The sequence below is a fragment of the Wolffia australiana genome, chromosome 2, assembly GCF_029677425.1.
Source record: "Wolffia australiana isolate 7733 chromosome 2, ASM2967742v1".
Lineage (NCBI taxonomy): Eukaryota > Viridiplantae > Streptophyta > Magnoliopsida > Alismatales > Araceae > Wolffia > Wolffia australiana.
Genome location: NC_135836.1, coordinates 13,681,079 through 13,685,398, shown reverse-complemented (window position 1 = coordinate 13,685,398; position 4,320 = coordinate 13,681,079). Strand labels below are relative to the sequence as shown.

Sequence of the window (4,320 nt, the reverse complement as noted above, 5' to 3'; positions counted from 1 at the left end):
ACCCCGACTGCCTGCGGTGACGTGTCCCAGGCTGATGCATTGGCGTCCTCGCCATCACAATCTTTACCTGAATTTAATGGACATTCTGCACAAAAACCCTTAGAATTTTTAGATGATTTCCACATTAGGTGTTCTTCACAAAACGTGCCAAGATTATCTACAGAGATTTTAAAAATGAAGTATTTTCCTCTAACTTTAAAAGATAAAGCTTTCTCTTGGTATCGTAATTTAGGAATTACCTTCAACTCTTGGGATGAGATGTATGGAAAGTTTCTGCAGAAATTTTACCCTCTCTCCAAAACCCATTTTTATAGAAGAGAAATTCATAATTTCCACCCCCATGAAGGCGAAGCGTGTAGTGAAGCCTGGGAGAGATTCAATGACCTGGTGAGGAAATGTCCTCATCATGGAATTGAAAACTGTCAATTAGCCCAAATTTTTAATGAATCTCTTTCAGATTTCATGAAAAATAAGGTGAACTTAGCCACCGGTGGAACTTTTTACACTGCATATGAAGATGAGGTTTTTGATATTTTGGAGAGAGTTGCAGAAATTGATCTGCAGGAGATTGGAGCAAATCAGAATGGGAGAAATGTGCAGCCAAAGAGGGCAGTAGTGCTGCAGGTGAATGCTAAGGAGGTGGAGCTGCATGCAGGCCTCAAGGAGACCAATCAGAAATTCGAGGAGCTCACCTCCACATTGAGGAATGTTTTCCTCAATAATTCTCCTATCATAAAAGCTAAAATCTGCTCTCTCTATTTCAGCAGAGATCATGAAGATGGAGCTTGCCAGTCCATGGAGGAGGAAGTGAAGGCCTTCAATCAACAACAACCATGGACTGGACAAAAGATAAAAAATTTCCAAAGTGGAGAGGGCTTTAACCAAGGCAGCAAGTCTCCATTTCAATCTCAATTTCAGCAAAAACACCAGTTTCAACCAAGACCTCAGCAACCTTACCAGGTTCCATCCCAAACTCAACCAGATTTTTCTGCTCTAACCCCGGTTATTTCAGACATGATAGAAAAGCAGAATCAGAAGTTGAGAGCGGAGATGGAGATGCGGATGCAGGTGATGATGGAGTTTCAAACAAAGCAAATGCTGGAGTCTCAAGAGCAGACAAGGAAGCTGCTGGAGAGCCTAAGGCCTGGAACTGCCGAACCTCAAGGCAAGCACTTAGAACATAACTGTCAAGCTAGTAGATTCCCTACTCCACCGATGATTAATCAATGCAATTTACTTCACGTAGAACATTCTATTCACGAAGAGATAAATAAGGAAGATCTTGAAGTTCTAGCAATCTCAAAATTGAGAAGTGGGAAAGAACTTCAGGATCCTTATCAGAATTCTGTAGAGAATTCAAGGAGGGAAAAGGAGCAAGGTAGTGAAAAAGGGGAACCTTCCTATGAGAAGGAACCTCTACCTTCCACTCATGCTCAAGATGTTCCTTACCCCTCTGCTCTAAATAGGAGAAAACCTGTTTATGACTATGAAAGTAGGTTGCTAGAAAACTTTAAACAAGCCACCATGACCGTGACTGTAGAAGATATGCTTAGGTGTGCGCCTTCCTTGAAGAAATATCTTAAGGATTCTTGCACTAGTAGGAAGCCGAGAGAAGTGGTGAAACTTTCAGAAAATGCCTCTAGTATTCTGAATGCTATCCCTATCAAGATGAGGGATCCAGGAGCTCCATTGATTACATGTGAAATTGGAGGAAAAACTTTCTCCAAAGTTTTATTAGATACCGAAGCAAGCATAAGCATCATTCCGACAGCTTTATACGAGGAATATGGATTTGGGGAATTAGAGGAAATCCATATGGACTTGCTCCTAGCTGATGGAACTGTTAGGCAACCTGAAGGGAGGTTGACTGGTGTCATGATCACTTTAGAAAACTGTGAAATCCCTGTAGATTTCATAGTGACTGGCGTAAAAATATCAGGGAATATTAGTTTAGCTCCTATCATTCTAGGAAGACCATTCTTAGTATCGACAAGGACGATCATGGATTGGGAGAAGGGACTGTAGAATTTAAGATTGGGAAGGAGAGAGTACAAATTGACATATCAAAAATGATGAAGTGCCCCTTAGGGAACAATGAAGAACTAAAACTTTGTACAGAGGATGAAGGAGAGGTTGAGGTGATGAAGGAATATTTATCTTGTGTAGACGAGCGAACTTTAGAAGATGAAATTACAGCTACTCCGTCGGTCGAAGTCAATCTAGAGTTAAAATCTCTACCATCCTCCTCAAATATGCATACTTGGACACCATGAAAACCTTACCTGTGATTATATCTTCATCACTTACCCAAAAACAAGAAGATGATCTACTCAAGGTACTTAGAGATCATAAGAAAGCACCAGGTGGACGTTGATGACATACGAGGTATTCCTTCTTCAATCTTGAACATAGGATATTTTTGGAGGAGGAATCTAGACCTTGTACAGAACATCAAAGGAGGCTCAATGCCGTTACATGAGAGAAGTACTTGAGAAGGAAATACTGAAATGGCTAAATGCCGAATCATATATGCCATATCCGATAGTAGATGGGTGAGTCCTGCTCACATGGTACTGAAGAAGTCCGGAGTGACTGTAGAAGTGAACGAAAAGGAGAGGAAGTGCAGAAGCGCTAACCATAGGATGGAGGGTGTGTATCGACTATAGGAAGTTAAACAAGGCCACCAAGAAGGATCATTACCCACTACCCTTCATGGACCAAATCTTGGAAAAACTATCTGGGCAGCAATTCTTTTGTTTTCTTGATGGATATTCAGGATACAACCAAGTTAACATACACCCTGAAGATCAAGAAAAGACGACCTTCACCAGTCCTGTAGGGGCATACGCCTTTAGGCATATGCCTTTTGGGTTATGTAATGCCCCCGCCACATTCCAAAGATGTATGAACGCCTTATTCTCTGATCTAGTGGGAGAATGCTTAGAAATTTTCATGGATGATTTTTCTGTCTTTGGATCTACATATGAGAACTGCATTCTAAGCCTCACCAAAGTATTAAAGAGATGCATTGAATCCAACCTTGTACTAAGTTGGGAAAAATCTCATTTCATGGTGCAGGAGGAGTGGTGATGGGCCACATGGTAAGCAACCGTGAACTGGAAGTGGACAAGGCCAAGATCGAAATCATCCAGGACCTTCCACCTCCAACCAACCTAAAAACCCTTAGAGGTTTTCTTGGCCACGCTGATTTCTATAGACATTTTATTTTGGATTTTGCTAAGATTTCTAAACCACTTACTAATCTTTTATCGTCTAAGAATAATGATTTTGAACTAACACTAGAAGCTAAGAATGCGTTTTACACTTTGAAAGAAGCCTTAGTGAATGCGCCTATCTTGCAAGGGCCTGATTGGACCCTTCCTTTTGAACTGATGTGTGATGCTTCTGATTTTGCTGTAGGAGCAGTGTTAGGTCAACGAATTGATAAGAAACCAGTGGTCATATACTATGCCAGCAGAACTTTAGTCGACGCACAATTGAATTACACAACTACAGAGAAAGAACTGCTGGCAATCATGTTTGCGTTAGAGAAGTTTAGGTCTTATTTACTAGGTAGTAAAATTATTGTTTTCTCTGATCATGTAGCTATTAGGTACTTATTAGCGAAGGAGGCGAAGCCTAGGCTAATTAGATGGGTGCTCTTATTACAGGAATTTGATTTAGAGATTAAGGACAAGAGAGGATGTGAAAATGTGGTTGCAGATCACCTATCTAGAATTTCAGGCACCCAACCTGAGTTGATAAATGATGAATTTCCTGATGAACATGTTCTAACAGCACAAGGAACATCGGTTCCTTGGTTCGCACATATTGTCAATTTTCTTGTTTCAGGACAAATTCCTACAGGTTGGACATCCCATGAGAGGAAGAATCTGCTGAAAGACAGCAGATTTTATTTTTGGGAAGACCCGGAATTATTCCACCAGGGGCTGGACCAAATATTGAGGCAGTGCATACCCAAAAGCGAGCAAAGGAGCATCTTGGAATTCTGCCATGCAAAACTCGGCTAAGGTAACAGCTCATAAAATTGTAGAATCTGGATTTTTCTGGCCTACTCTGTTTCAAGATGCACAAAAGTTTTATAACAACTGCCTAGCTTGCCAAGCCTCGATTAACATTAATAAGAGAGATCGTATGCCCTTACAACCCATCATTGAGGTAGAGATCTTTGATTTATGGGGAATAGATTTTATGGGACCCTTTCCAAACTCTCATGGGTATGAGTACATTTTGATGGCAGTCGATTATGTGTCCAAATGGGTGGAAGCCATCCCCACAAAGACCAATGATAGCAAAGTA

General features: G+C 40.9%; 1 non-coding gene across 1 annotated transcript; it reads right to left on the bottom strand.

Annotated features, from left to right (window-relative positions):
* Positions 1-304: 304 nt before the first annotated feature.
* On the bottom strand, positions 305-413 carry LOC144700321 (small nucleolar RNA R71). The gene has a single exon (XR_013580703.1). It is a non-coding gene; the product is annotated as a small nucleolar RNA R71 (small nucleolar RNA).
* Between the last annotated feature and the right edge of the window lie 3,907 nt (positions 414-4,320).